This window comes from Pinus tabuliformis, chromosome 8 (genome assembly GCF_031772625.1).
Source record: "Pinus tabuliformis cultivar Carrire ecotype Pingquan chromosome 8, CPIR1, whole genome shotgun sequence".
NCBI lineage: Eukaryota > Viridiplantae > Streptophyta > Pinopsida > Pinales > Pinaceae > Pinus > Pinus tabuliformis.
In genome coordinates this window covers 1958992043-1959008860 of record NC_142294.1, presented here as the reverse complement: position 1 = coordinate 1959008860, position 16818 = coordinate 1958992043, and positions in this window count along the sequence as shown.

The window sequence follows — 16818 nt, the reverse complement described above, 5'->3', positions numbered from 1 at the left end:
CTTCCTTCCGCACCTCTCCTTCATAGTTCTAACATTTCCCACAATTTTTTCATTTCTGTTGAATCTTGTGAAAATTTAGTTCCTGATGACGTTACTACTTCTGATCATTCATAGAACATGTGGGATGTCAGTTTTTCATCTAGATGTGGAGAGGATGAATATTCTACTCTTGATTGTCCTAATACTCATCTCATCTTTTTGAAAACTTAGAGGGTGAAATTTATCATTTTTCATCTTCCCCTCTTTGTGATTCATCATATCATGAGGATGCCTCTATTTATGATCTTGAACTTTCTGATCATGGTTGCCATGACCTATTCATTGATTCATTCGGTCATGATTCTGATTTTTCTACTGCTAAATTTCCCAGCCACTGATCTGTGATGCTCTACCTTCTGATGAGTTGCAACTTCACCAAGATGTTGAGGCACTTCAGCCCGAGCTAATGGTTATGTCAGGTTCTTGTAGTCTTGAGGTTAGTTCCACTTCCAATCAGAATAATGTTGAATCTTCTGAGGCTCCTCATCACTCTATCACACATATTGAAAATCAATATATCTTATAATTGTCCTACACTCGTTCTGTATTACAAGATCCTATTGCTCAGTCATTGGAGGAGTTGCACGTGGCAAGAATGGTTGCAAAATAAAAATTTTCTTCTTTCTTCATGTTCGCTCGCCTTCACAGTTTGAAAGTGTGTGCCTTCTTGTCTTCAGCTCGCAATGTGTTTGGACACCATGGTACATTCGTAGAGTGCCTTTCATGTGCTTTTCATTTTTACTTTTTTGTGGGTGCATTCAAACTTCAAACGTTTTGGTTTTTATTGACTTATATTTCTTTCTTGTTGGTATGCTTGTATATCTTTCTTGACAGTCATGCTCTTGCCTACATGGGCTAGCCAATGCGCCGATGGCTGCATTGGAAGTATCACTTTACGTAAGTTTCCCTATGCTCTGCTTAGGTTAGGATTAGGAGTAGTTGTTTTCTTTATGATTTGTTTCCTTGATTTTCTTTACTTTGTTTTGATTTATCCCGCTTCTTTCCTTTGTTTGTTTTCTCTGTAGTTGTAGGTTAGTTTTCGCATGAAACTGTGTTTCGCTTCTTAGACAAGCAGGGTGAAGTTCAAGAGGAACTTGTACTACTATCAACACTTGGTTATCTATCTATTCCCTCTCTTTATGTGAATCTTACATTTCTTCTAGTTGATGATACCTTGATGGAAAATACGTTTCTTTCAGAGAGAGTCATGGTGAAATCACAATGCTTGCACTTTTAACTAATACCGCCTACTCTAATCAATTTTATATTTTCAGCTAACCCTTGTCAAATAAGTCAAGTAGAGTAAGGAGAGGGGGAAAACCTTAAGAAAAATGACAGAGGTATATATAAATATCCTTCTCTGAAGGGAAAACCTCTTCTTCTCTTAATAAGTTGGAATCCCTTTTCTGCCTTATGAAATAAATAAGTGAATATGCACAGTTCTTTAAACAAATAAAAAATGAAAAAAATGAAATGAAGGGTGAAAGAAGAGAAAGGATTCTTGCACAAAGAGGTGAAGCAAGTAACTCTGCCAGGGTACTATCCAGGCTCGATGGTAGCGGAGAAATGCTTGTGTTACTAAAGTGACTTTGTCGGGGTACTATCCAGGCCTACTGGTAGTGGAGACACACCAAAGATGAAACTCAAACTCTGACAATCTCTTTTACTTGTGCATCTATATACCCTTCATCCCCAATAGAAACAAATCAATTTGACTTGGCTTGGTATGTGAGTTGTTGATGAAGAGAATAGCAAGGACTATGTCTTTAACTCAAGCTAAGTGAAGAAGCTATGATAATCAAAGAACTGAACAATAATTCCAGAAGAGTTAGACTTGCTTTACATGAGGCAAGGTACATACAGAGAGCTGGAGTTCTACCACTGTGTCACCAATGTTGTAGCGGCTACAACCACCCTCTCAAATTTTTTCTTATGCTTCGATTTTGGAGAATTCCTTACTATCCACAATAAGTCATCTCGCACTGATCCAGGTATTAATGCTTCAAATGAGACTTATATTTTCATTTTCTCTTGTGTTTTCTCACTTAGCTAATTCTTCTAGGTCACAACCTAATCTCCCAACTTGGTCACGCAACAGTTCTGAGCTTACCTCCAGAATTTGCGCAATCCTTGAAGACAACTAGCCTTAATGATTGGAATTGCGTAGCTCATACTGGAAGTCAACATTGAGCTGATAAATTGTGCATTCATAGAAGACAGTCAACCCTAATGATTGGAAATGTGCATATGATACTGGAAGTCATCCTTGAGCTCATAAACTACGTAGTGCACATGGAGTCAAAAAGTTGCCCAGTTCCCCAAAACTACGTAGTCTTTCTCGGCAGTGTGCATGGCAAGTTTCCCCATGGAAAAGAAAGAAAACTAAAGGGATAAAGGAATCCATAGGAAGTAGGGATCTATTATTAGTTTCCTGATGGTGGCATAATGCTATTTTTAGAAGTTTTTGCCAAGTGTCACTTTTGTTCTTGATCTCAAGAATGCGTGTCATAAAACCTCATTTTCTCAAATCTAGTTAATTGGCACCTCTATAGTTCATTTGGGAATTTGATCTTGGAGCCCTAACCTTCTTGAAGAGATCTAGGAACCTTCAGTGGGATCATCATCATTTTTCTGAGTGAGTTTTACTGTTATTTACTTTTGCCACCTTTTCTGTTGCTTTTTGTCATTTCACTTGTGTTGGTGTTGTTTTTCTTATTTCTCTTCATGGTTGCTAGCATTTCAACTTCTTTTAACTTGTAGAAGTGTTGTTTCAAGTTATCGTTTTTCTTTTCACCAGTGGTGCCTCAATTTATTTTGTTTTTTGCACTGATGTCACTTTTGCAGTGACTCTCCTCATCGATTTGATTATCTTCTTGATCATTCACTTTCTAATCTATCATGATTCATTCACACTTAGTCAGATCTACACTCAAGCTCGCACCATCGCCTAGATCTTCTTATTTTTCACACTTCCCTTGGACAAATCTTGTAACATCCTCCTGCCACTTCTACCCAAGCAACTGACCAGCTGGGGTAAATATGTGACCCAAGGCCACTATGATATGATTCAACCTCCTAAGTAACCTTAAGGAAATGGAATCAACAAAAATACACCATACAAACATCCCTCAGGTGCTTTAGGATCCCCAGGAGCTAATCCACGACTCTAGGTGCCCAACTGTTGGGCATGGAATCCCCCCACGACATGTTTTGGGGCTCAAAGCCCAAGTTTTGGTCAAATAATGTTATAATACTCTACGAATTATGGGTGCGGAGTGCGAAATGTATGTTGAGTCATAGGGTTATCCGCCCTAAGTTTTGAATGTAATAGTGTCATGTCGGCCTACCCATGGTCTAAGTTGTAAAGACAATTGGAGATGGATTGATGTAATGATCTAGTAGTGGATAGATGTTACAGGGAAAAGTGTCTATTTAGAACTGCTCTATCCCACTAAGGTGTGACAGCTGCCTTAGAAACAAACAGAGAAAAACTACTTTTGTATTTCCTTTATGAACTATAGATAGAGAGGAATAGAAAGAACCAACCTATGTCTTGCGCTAATCCTTTGATCCAATCCCTCTCTTCTTTGACAGTCTCCAGCTACCTGCTCCATTACTTACCCGGCTTCACAAAGTACCTGTAAGATCACAGAAGAAGAACACTATACAAAGACATGGATCTATATTCATAAACAACTTAGCATTAGATTTAAGTTAACCATACAAATGTAAAAAGCATCAATGATACAAAAGCATGGAGGAAAAACTCAAATAGTTTTTATTGATAAACAAGAAAAGATCTAGGAGGAGTTACAACCGGTGGTTCCTAACCCAGCATCAACCTCCCAACAAAGAAGCCCCTCTTCACCTCAAACAAAGCATAGATCACCCAATACTCTAATGTTTGTCTCAAAAAACCAACAGCAATTCCTTACAATATGCAAAATTCCAACCTCTGGATCTCTGAGATGAGGGATCCATATATAGATATGTGTAAGGAGGATGAGTCAGCTTGTGATTTGATTAGTGTCTTCTCTCTGTCAGTTCTTGTTTCCACTTGGAGACTGAAGGCCTCTTACTCATCCTTGGTCGAATTCAATGAGGCAAGTGTCACAGGAGAATATTCTGGAAGCTTCCATTGTCTCTCCACCTCATGGAATGACACTGCCATTTGTCATTTCTCGCCCATCGCACCCCACAGAAGGGACTTTTGAAATGCAACGCACCCTCACAGTGTATTTAGGTGCAATGCAACGCACCTAGCCAGTGGAGCAGCTGAAATGATCCTATTTTGACTTATTCTGAGCAGTTTCTGGTGGAGAACTTCTGGGAGAAGCTGTAATCTGTTGACCTTGTTCCTTTAGGGGTTAGAACAACACTTTTAGGGACTTAGGAGCCCTTGGTTTATGGACATTTCATGCTTGGAGTTGTAAGGCACAAAAATGTCTATAACAGTTTCCCCCTAAAGTATGAGGCCGTTAACCTTTTGGTGTCGGGTGAAATGCTTTATTATGAGGATCTGAAGTTCTTTCAATGCTGGGAGGAGACCTGTAATAAGATACAATACAATACATTATCTTCATACTGTTTTCATGATCTAGCTGAGGCGGGCATTCCCATGCTCAGCTTTATAAATTCATTTTTATGTACATAGGATAGACAATCGTATGAGTGTAGACTAATGATTCTGATAGAACCATCATCCTTTTGGTAGGATGATTATCTGTGCTGCAATACTGTACATTTGATGTCTTTATTTCCTTGAATATATATCGCAGCCCGGATGGATGAAACTAGATCCAGGGTCTTCAATCTCGTCCGATCTTTACTCGAAGTACAATTCGATCCATGTGAGAAATGTTTTGAAGTCGAACATGGAAAGACATCGCTTGATTACCAGTCAATGATGTAAACTGTTAACAAGCGCGAGAGGAATCACCGATAATGATAATTATCCTCAAGGTACTGCAGTACAATCCACGTGGTGTGAATAAAGGACTTGGCGTCGAACACCACGCAAATTCTTTCGGTCGAAGGTCATTGATGTAAACCTGTCGCCGGAAGTGAGAAACTTGCCATTGAGGCATGCAAGCTTGAAAGTATTGAATGGGGTGTTCCTAGATCAACTTCTTGGATAATGAGCTGATGTCGACAAGAAGTGATCCGTCACAGGAGGGCCTTAATGAATCCCACATCAATGACATGGAACGGAGCAAATGATTTTGATGGAGGTGAAAACGATCTGATGATATAATGTTCAGGGTGGCGGTCATGAAAGAATGGAGTATAATGTATGGTAGTGGGTGAGACACAGGTGACTTCTCTGGATGACTTCTCTTGAACATATCGGCGACACTGATGTGATGGATTGGTAGCATTAACCCCAAATGTGGATGGTATGGCGTGACCATGGCGATGTGACCGGTGAATGAAACAACCCAACCCGACTCAGACACGGAGTGGAAGTGTCATGTTCAAGAGCGACTTGCTACCAATAAAGATTCTTTGAGTTTTCTTCCCAATTTTTCCCCAGTCATTGCTGACCAGTACCTCTTTATTTTTGTCAAGATTGAGGAGGATAACATATGCTTGTTCTATAATTTGCCCTTCGGGCAAACCCATCGCTATGTTTTAACGAGCCTAGCGATAGTGAAACTCGTTCTCGTCTAAAGACAAGTTTGTCGCTATTAATCTTTTTAACGAGTTTAATGACAAAGATAACTCGGTCCTTTTCAATTTTAGAGAGTCTGAAAAGGAACGTAAAGGTAACTCCAAAATTCCTTTTTCGTCATCTAATCCCTTAAGTCCGAAAAAGTATAAAACAATACAGAAGGGATGAATTTTCGATAGTTTTAACGAGCCGAACAAAACAAGCGCTTGATCTTTTTGTGCAATAATCCCTCAGGTCCAAAAAGATTAAAATCTAAATGAGGGATAGCACTTCCTGTCCCTTTAACGAGCTGGAAGGCCAAGGACTCGGTAATCTTTTCATATTTTACGAGTCAGTTGAAAAGAGCTTAAAGGAGACTCGTCTTTTCAGGAACGAGTGATAAAACGGGTAGCAGCTGATTCCAGGTAAGGTTTGGAATTTTCCAATCACGGCAGTGTCACAAGGATGGCTAAAGAAATCACTCTTCGCAGCTGTTCCTCAAAATGGGTAAACAATCAAATGGAGGTGAATGATCGGCCAATGAAAAAGTGGAGGTGACGGTGCAAACATGACCAAGGCTTTAATGGCTAAAGTACTACATTCACGGTGGTTATTTACCGAGGAATAGTTCATTTTTCAACGAGCTTAAACGCGGGTGGAAACATTTGCTCATGTCTTATGTTTATTTTTAACGAGCTTGAACTATGTGCTAAAACTGCTCGATGTGGGTTTATTTTTTAACGAGCTTGAACCTTGCGGTAACACTGCTCGATTAATCCAGTCGTATGATAAGAATGTCTCATATAAAAATGACAACTTTTAGAGTTTAACTGTTATAGACATTTTTGTGCCCTACAACTCCAAGCATGAAATGTCCATAAACCAAGGGCTCCTAAGTCCCTAAAAGTGTTGTTCTAACCCCTAAAGGAACAAGGTCAACAGATTACAGCTTCTCCCAGAAGTTCTCCAGCAGAAACTGCTCAGAATAAGTCAAAACAGGATCATTTCAGCTGCTCCACTAACCAGGTGCGTTGCATTTCAAAAGTCCCTTCTGTGGGGTGCGATGGACGAGAAATGACAAATGGCAGTGTCATTCCGCGAGGTGGAGAGACAATGGAAGCTTCCAGAATCTTCTCCTGAGACACTTGCCTCACTGAGTTCGACCAAGGATGAGTAAGAGGCCTTCAGTCTCCAAGTGGAAGCAAGAACTGACAGAGAGAAGACACTAATCAAATCAAAAGTTGACTCATCCTCCTTACACATATCTATATATGGATCCCACATCTCAGAGATCAAGAGGCTGGAATTTTGCATATTGTAAGGAATTGTTGTTGGTTTTTTGAGACAAACATCAGAGTATTGGGTGATCTATGCTTTGTTTGAGGTGAAGAGGGGCTTCTTTGCTGGGAGGTTGATGTTGGGTCAGGAACCACCGGTTGTAACTCCTCCTGGATCTTTTCTTGTTTATCAATAAAAACTATTTGAGTTTTTCCTCCATGCTTTTGTATCATTGATGATTGTTACATTTGTATGGTTAACTTAAATCTGATCCTAAGTTGTTTATGAATATAGATCCATGTCTTTGTATAGTGTTCTTCTGTGATCTTACAGGTACTTTGTGAAGCCGGGCAAGTAAGGGAGCAGGTAGCTGGAGACTGTCAAAGAAGAGAGGGATTGGATCAAAGGATTAGCGCAAGACACAGGTTGGTTCTTTCTATTCCTCTCTATCTATAGTTCATAAAGGAAATACAAAAGTAGCTTTTCTCTGTTTGTTTCTAAGGCAGCTGTCACACCTTAGTGGGATAGAGTAGTTCTAAATAGACACTTTTCCTTGTAACAAAATGGCGACTCCGCTGGGGAATGTCTAATTAGTTTGTTTGTGTATCATTCTTTGTTGTTTGTTTCATAAACTTATAAGTAGCTTTCGAATTGCATTTCCCATAACAAATGCAAAGTATATAACTGCTGCTTCAATCCATTCACTGGATCTGTTTATGATTTAAACAACTGATTCACAAACTATCTGATGGCCCTTGTGATAGCTCTTAGATCCTCCTTAGATCTACCCCTGATTGTTGCATTACTGATTGCTTTTACTCGGCCAGAAACCAAAGACTGAACTACAAACTGTGACCCAGAACCCGGACAGATTCTCGTTTCTGGCCCAGCGCAGGTGCTGTTAAGAGATCCTAAATTTCAGCGCACTTCCCGAAAGGGCAACCTGCGCTGCATTTCAGATTCTCTGTGTTACAGGTGCGCTGATCAGATTAGCCTTGTGCAGCTGTGGTTCTTGTGCTTCATTCTTTCCAGTTCTATCTCTGAATTTTGCTGCCTGTGATCAGTATATGTCTATTCAAAACCCATTTTCCTTGCTATTATTCTGCCTCCTTTGTATAAAAGAACTGTAGATGTTTTTGTGTGTTTGTTGAGTCATTTACAGTTCTCCTTAGCAAAAGTAGCGTAATCGTACTGTCGTCCGTTGATTTGAATCTGTCGTAAGTGTCGATTTCAATCGTTGGAAAGAGTTTGATTGCTGTTGATGGTTGATTATCCTGTTACTATTGCTTTTGATCTGGATTTGTGATTTTCTAGTGTCAAAAATGAGTATTCATTTCAAAATCGTAAGGTGTCGTAATCATCTCTATTTTTGATTTCGAAAAGAAGCTTGTTTATGTTTGTCGCTTGAAAAGAAATTCAGATTTGTGCATCAACTTTCTTTTTAGCATCCATATACTAAGAAAGTCGAAAACAAATACATGCATGTGCATTTGCATATAGACAGTCTATTTGGCTTGATTTAGGAAAGTGCATTTACAGTGTGCTCTTTGCTCTTTGTGAAAAGATTGTGTCTTTCTTTTCCTCTAGTAGCTAGGATTTTCATTGCACAAAAGAATTAAAAGTTTGTTTATCATCTTTAGATTTCATTTTAGGAATTACATCTACATCTCGTGGTGAACCCAAAAGGCAAACTTCATAAGCAAGATCAACTTAAAATAAATTCAATGAATCTAACAACGCTTTGGAACTTAATGCACAACATTTAGAGGTCTAGGCTAGAGACGTATTCCGGCGTCGTAAAGCCTGGTAACTGTTGTCCTCATTGATGGTTGGGTGATTCCTCCACTTTGAGATGATAAGTGCCAGTACGGACTTGTGCTCCCACGTACCGTCGAGTATATTTTGGGAGACCCCTATAGGCTTAAATCCTTTATCCTTAGGAAGCCATGTCTGCCGCCCTATCGATCGCAATGCACTGAACACAACATTCGGGAAGATTGACTGCCGTACCGTAAAAAGTATTCTGTAGTTTTGCGATTGGTTTGGTACTCCCTCTACCTAGATCTCCAGAGTAGTCCCTTTCGTTCCTTTTCAGACTCCTTAACGGAAAAGGTCCATCTGAGCACTTGTCACTTCAGGCTCATTAAAAATCGAAGGAGACTAGAGTCATCTTTTGTTTTTTCTCGACTCTTAAAAACTGAAAAAACAAGTTGTGTCAAAGCGTCTAAAATTTATTTTAAACGAAATATTCATTACCCTTTCCTACGTTGATCTTGGGTTGAGAAAATGGAGTCTACCAACCAAGGAATTCCCATTGGAGGAAATCCTAGTCCCTTCTCCTCTTGGGGATATGTTGGTGCACCCCATATGGCCACATTGTCGCTTCCAGGACTGACAATTGGTTTGCCTGTATGGCTCTTCTCAACCTCTGTCGTTCAGAACACCACTATTCCTGAACAATCGAATCAGCAATTAGACGAATCCAGAGTTACCCACCAACCTTCTACTTCCTCTAATTCTTCCTCTCCTCCTTCCTCTTCGCTTTTCGGGGCTGGTAAAGCCGAAAGTAAAGTTCCTAAGGAGAAGAAGGAAAAGAAGAAGAAAGAGAAGAAGAAGAAGGAGCTAAAAGCGAATGGGGGCAAACGAGTGTCGTCTAACGAAAATCCACACACTGCATCGACCAGGCCTAAATCCCCATGTTTCATTTTCAAAGGAGACCACTTTCACAGAGATTGTCCTTGCATCCCTCAGATCTTAAGGGACTGGTCTCCTCGTTTTCACAACCCAGTGTCGTCAACCTCTGATGATCATGTTGAAAACACACCATCGACTAGTGAAAGTGAAGCCCCAGGACAAAAAGGAAAATATAGATTTCCTTGTAAACTGTGTGAAGGCGATCATGCCGTTCACTGTTGTCCCTTCTTAGACGAAGCTAAAAGAGTTTTGGATGATCGTCCGGTTTCACCGTTACGACTTCCTCCTGGATATAAAAAACTCTTGCCGAGTCCGTCACTAGTCGAAAATCCGGCTGACCCGCTCAGGTGGTCGGCCGAAGCATCTGTCATTGAAGATGAACCATCTGAATCCATACCAGACGAAAGTCAAAAGGTCGAGGCGGCAGTTGACCCGGTCTTGCCTTCAGAGGTTCCATCTTCAGATGATACAATCACTGAAGAGAACAAGGATGACACCGTCCAAATTCTTTTCATAAGCACAGACTCCAACGAACATGGGGGAAATTTACCCATTCCTTTATCGCAGGAAGGAAGTTCGTCAGAGTTGTACCCGGCCGTCTATTCGGTCCCACCTCCAAGCAACCTAGTTGTCTCCTTCGACTGGAATCAACTAGGCAGACCCCGTTTACCAGCTAGTGTACCATTCCGAATTATTGTTGAGATATATAGAATGGTTATGGTTGGTACCATCATAGATGAGGGGGCTTCTGTGAGTATCCTTTCCTCAACTGCTTGGAAAGCGCTTGGTTCGCCATTGCTTTTGCCTGAGATGAGAAATCTGACAGGCTTTGATAAAGGAACCAGTCGACCGTTAGGGATCCTTCCCAATGTGCCCATAACATTAAGAGGGAAAACCGTTCATATGAACGTTATGGTAGTTCAAGGACCCCTGGATTACAATCTACTCCTTGGACGAGACTATATTTATTGCATGAGAGCCATTGTCTCATCACTCTTTAGAGTGATGTGTTTTCCGCACGAAGGAAGAGTGGTCAAGCTCGTGGACCAGCTTTCATTTCCTGGATCACACATAGCAAATAGTCATATACCATCCCTGAATGGTCTTTTCACGCAAGAAATGTCTCAATCTCCAGTTCGTCCTCCCGATGAGCGCGAGTAATTCGGAGGGATATGACTGAAACCCAGGGGGCATGCACCCTGGTCTGCTTCGGCAGGAAAACTTCGGGTATAGGGTAGGTTTCCGCGGGAGAATATGACTAGTCTGTACCCCCGTCCGTGATTGGAAGAGGGGGTTATTCTAGAACAAGATTCTCTTGTCAAAGTTATGTGAGTTGGCGAGCACCACCACTCACCTTTGTTTATCTCGGTAGACATCGCCGAAGAAGTGTTTTGTTTGCGCTGTGAATAGAACAATCTTTGGGTAACCTGTAAGAGGTAGGCCTCTCTCGGTAAAACAAATGTTTTAACGGACTAAAGAAGGGGTAACCTTGAAACTCTGTTTTATACCTAGGGGCATGCAAACCTTTTGGAATGCAAGCGAAGAGCGACTATTTATTTTTTAAAATTTTTAGGACCTCTACCCCTTTAAACTCGTAGGATTGGTCGTCTCCTAACTTGCATAAAGAAAGGATGTGGGGAAAAACTCAAATAGTTTTTATTGATAAACAAGAAAAGATCCAGGAGGAGTTACAACCGGTGGTTCCTGACCCAGCATCAACCTCCCAGCAAAGAAGCCCCTCTTCACCTCAAACAAAGCATAGATCACCCAATACTCTGATGTTTGTCTCAAAAAGCCAACAACAATTCCTTACAATATGCAAAATTCCAACCTCTGGATCTCTGAGATGAGGGATCCATATATAGATATGTGTAAGGAGGATGAGTCAGCTTGTGATTTGATTAGTGTCTTCTCTCTGTCAGTTCTTGTTTCCACTTGGAGACTGAAGGCCTCTTACTCATCCTTGGTCGAATTCAGTGAGGCAAGTGTCATAGGAGAAGATTCTGGAAGCTTCCATTGTCTACCTCGCGGAATGACACTGCCATTTGTCATTTCTCACCCATCGCACCCCACAGAAGGGACTTTTGAAATGCAACCCACCCTCATAGTGTATTTAGGTGCAATTCAACGCACCTAGCCAGTGGAGCAGCTGAAATGATCCTGTTTTGACTTATTCTGAGCAGTTTCTGGTGGAGAACTTCTGGGAGAAGCTGTAATCTGTTGACCTTGTTCCTTTAGGGGTTAGAACAACACTTTTAGGGACTTAGGAGCCCTTGGTTTATGGACATTTCATGCTTGGAGTTGTAAGGCACAAAAATGTCTATAACAATAGAGAAGAACTCTAAGTGTCTTGGGTTGTAGTAGTAGGAAGAGGCTTTGCAGCTAAGTGCACAGAGGCCTAGCAGAGTCTGCATCTGAGTGCACGGACCCCTGCAGCTGAGTGCGCAGGGTGAAGTTGAGTCTGTAACCCAAGAAAAGGAATAATAAAGAGAAGTTTGATTCTAAATACTATGTATCTGCTTTTGTATTAATTTCTATGCATTTATACTATTTTGTTTATCCCACGCACATATATGAATACTGAACACTGTTAAGTATAATTGTGCTCATACACATAAGTTAAGTAATCAGATAATAATGGGTTAATAGTAAGGAACTAGGGTAATAACATGGATCGCTCCTCGAGCAGGGCTGCGCGAAGGTAGCATCGCAAGCTACGAGGTACTGATAGGTGCACATAGCGACATGCACACAGGGTCAAACCGCGGACCACCAAAAAACCATCAGACATCTCTAGGGTGTGGAAACCTGGTTCTATCACCCTCCAATACTACTTCAGGTGAGACCTCAGCCCGCACTCCGCAGACTGTTGCTGAAAGCGCTAGTAGTATCGGGATTTGTTTGGCTAAATAATCTCTAAACCTGGGTAATGCCCATACAAGCCAATAAATGGTTCCATTGTCGAGACAAGGATCTGCATAAGGGATGTGTGATGTCGTGTCACTGGAACCCAACAAAGGAAGAAATTGAAGGGTGGTTGGACAAGAAGATTCATGAGTTCGCGGCGCAGGAAAATAGGAATCCACAAGTATCTAAGGAACAGTGGTTGGAGCGCTACTTATATACCAAAATCCATGAATTTTTCTTTGCATCCTTTCCTTTTGAACTGTATGAGTGGATTGTGAAGCTAGCAGACAGTTAGGGAAGGTGTAGGCTCGACAAACCAATTGTGTGGACTCTGGAATTAGTGTGCAGACTAGAAACGTCAGGAGATAAGATCACGCGAATTGTGGACCATTGGCTCGAACAAATTATAGGAGGATTTATCACTGAGTTCATGGTAGATACAATCGTCAGCTACAGTGAGGTGGAGCGACACTTCCTCAAGGGACCGCGAGGTAAGTATATTAAATCTTCGAACACTTGGATTAAGATGCTATTGTGTGAAAAGTGGGTTATGTGAATAAATCAATGTTTGGGACTATGCAAAGTGGGAAGATCTACAGAAGCAGAGTTAGTGAAGAATTAGAAACCAGTCCCTTAATTTTCACCCTCATGGGAAAGCAAGGAAGAGCTCACAAAAGTTACTCCGAGAAGCACGGTCAGTTTGATAAGGTAGCATCCACCACACCGCCACCCGTCTCACCCTCCTCACCTCCATCTCCACCCACCCCACCTCTGCCACCACCACAGTTCAATATGGTGAGTGTGATCAAACAACCAGTATTCAGAGGAGTAGGGAATGAAGATCTGAACCAATTCTAGTTTGTAGTAAGGGCAGTATGGGAAGCACAAGGAGTAGTGGATGACAATATCAAGAAGGATATGTTGGTTAGTGCATTGCAGGATCATGCATTAACATGGTACATCAAGAATTCTAATGACCATCCAAACGCAGGAATTGCAGAAATCCAGACCGCACTAAATAGGGAATTCAGCAGGCCAAATTCGGAGACACAATCAATTATCGGGTTTAAGGAGATCATGATGCTCCCAGGCGAGACCCCTTGGGATCTGGAGCAAAGACTGAAGGGTATTATTTGTGAGGCCAACATGAGTTTGATGGATGGACAGCACCGCACATGGCTTGTAGTGTCACTAATACCGCATCTAAGGATGACGTTGCCACAGAAAAAACTTTCCACCCAGGCTGAAGCTTTAGAGATGGCGATGAGATTGCATGAGACCCCTATACAAGACCCCGGTCTGGGAGTCCAACAAATCCACATGCAACTACAAAATCTATGTCTCAAGATGCAGAGTTTGAAATAGGATAGGACACCTCGGCCAGAGGCGCGCGAGGAGGTATGGTGCATAAAATGCAAAGGCCAAGGGCATGACAAGGACCACAGTCAAGTGTTCGCGAATTACTTGATGGGAGGAGGGCCGATGTCATTAATACCTGAGGCACAAAAAGGACCAAGCACGGTGCTTTCACTATGGTGTGCGATCTGTCAGATAGGAGGAAAACACACTACAGATAATTGTCGACTATTGCAGAAATATACGTAGACGTCCCAACAATTGTTTTGTAATTTCTGCAAGTCGGTAGGCCATGATGAATGCACCTGCAGAAGCTACAAACTAATGATGGATCAGACTCCTACCTATAGGGTGGAGACCGAAATGTGAGCCCTCGACCCAAATATAGGAATGGTGTGCACTGGATTTTAGGGGCATGGACGAGGTCGAGGAGGAATGGGACCAAGAAGGGGTCATAGACAAATAATTTGTTACAATTGCGGAGGGCCAGGGCACTATGCCTATGATTGTATAAACCTGACATGGACATCATGTTTGTATTGTACTCAGTTTGATCATGAGGTAGAGGATTTCCCTTTATTGATAGTGAGGATGCATGAAAGGGGGGTACTCCAGCCCCCTCTGACTTAGAATTTGCAAATGATGAGGTCTAAGCCACGCAAAGAAGACCCAAATGTAAACATGATGCTCAGAAGTGGTATGACCACTGGCGATGATAAAGGTAAGTAGTCAGAATAAAGTGCGTGGGTTCGCAAGGTTCCTACAAAGGAACCCGAATTTGATTTAGAATGCGCGATGGAGACATTCATGGAAGCTAAGAAGAGCTTCACGGAGGCCTCCACTTCAGGTAGTAAGGATCAACTAGAACTAGGGATGGATCCTTCAATGCTCACTACCTTTCTTGAGACATGAATGAAACTGTTACATGACAGAAAGGTAGTAAAAGGACTACAAGAACTTATCACTAGGTGCGCGGGGTCAAGAGAACCATGCGTGGTCCAGAAACTTGGAAAGCATGCACTGCACACAGGAAGGGAAATGAAGTTAACTGCGCAAATCGGTGAATATGAAATGGATCAGGTAATCCTGGATCTCAGATCGAATGCGAATGTACTGCCGAAAAAAACATGGGAACACATCGGCAGACCCACGCTACAATGTTCTCCTATTCAATTGTGAATGGCGAACCAATAGAAGATCCTGCCCATGGGAAGATTGCAAGGGGTCACGGTGGATATTGAAGGTGCGAGTGTGCAGGTAGAATTTTAAGTGATAGAGTTTTTTGATGACAACAATCCCTATCTTGTGCTACTAGGAATAGACTAGGCCACCGATATGAATAGAGTCATAAACCTAAAGAAGCGTAAAATGATTTTTGAGCAAAAGTCACTACACGTAGTAGTACCGCTAGATCCAGTCGAAGGAGTGCGATACACTAAACCGGTGCACGATGATGATAGTGATGACGATCTCAATTGCATCTACAAGATAACTATGCAAGAATAGGATTGGGTGAATCTGACTGCAGATGGAAGGATTTCATGGGAGCACAAAAGCTCCTGCACTTTGGATTTAGACGAAGAAATAGAGCACTGGCAGAATCAGCTGCACGAAGTAACAACACTTAATTGCAACATGATGGTTAGATCATTGTGCTACATGAGAATAGAGGTAAGGGATCTACCTACATATGACGAGCTGACAATGGTGGATGAATTCTTGAAGAAATTTGAAAGCATAGTACCAGAACAATAGCGTTTTGATGCTCTTAAATGGGCACTGCGCATGACACCCACAAGATGGTGGGGTACACATCAGAGAAGTTTTAAGGATTTGCACAGATGCAAGGGGATGATGTGCCTACGATTTGGAAAACCCCAGCTAAGGATGAGAGCTGGTTACTAGGGGCAGAACAACTTGCGCGCCCACCGTTCTTGATGGGTACAGACATACGGCATGCAGCCCGCCCAAGCACACACCACTCCTAAAATAGAGAACTAGAACAAAACGCAGCAGCAGGAAAGGAAAAGCGTGCCAAGGATTATCCATGTAGAAGCATTCGACAAGGTGTGTGAGGTGTTGAATAGAGTCCACTAGGTGAGATGCACTGACTGGGACCTACATGTACCAGCGGTTCGATGGGCCTTAAGAACCATGTGGAAAACCTTGACAATGAAAACAATTCCAAGGTTGTGGAACAAGGAAGGGATCATAATTTCTTAGGGGCATGCAACAATGAATCCACACATAATAGCACCCGCAGGTACGACAGTGCGCGAAGCCCAGTACGAAGAAATCACACAGTTACAGGAGGTAGAGCACATAAGGCTTTAGGAAGTTGTTCGGCTAGGGAACCTTAGACTTCGTGAACTCAAAAAGGATCAGGTACGACTAAGGAAGAAAAGCGTTTTGATGGACGTAGAGGTCAAGAGGCTAGAAAATGAGATCAGGCAAGCATGTCTCGTCGATAAACCAGGGATGCCAAGGTACGGTGTGAATGATCATACCAATGAATTAGAAGGCTATCTCCAAGAATTGATTAGTCTACTACCATGGCTAGGACCACATATCACCAAACGCAGTAACTAGGGGAACGCACCGCTTACAGTAGAGCGCGCGACACTGAATATCGTGAGGGAAATTGAGGATTTTCCATAGACTATACTAGAAGGTGAGATGGAGCCTCGCACAGGCAGTGCAACCACCTGACTAGCCGTAGAAAGCATAGTCTTAGTGATTCGGATTTAAATAGGAACGTAACAAATTACAGAGATAACCATAAATACAGAGATGAGATAACCATGAATATAGAGATGCAGTGGAAAAAATACTTCATTTCATTAATGTAAAATACTGAAATATGCTTACAAACAGAAATGGACATAAACCAGCTA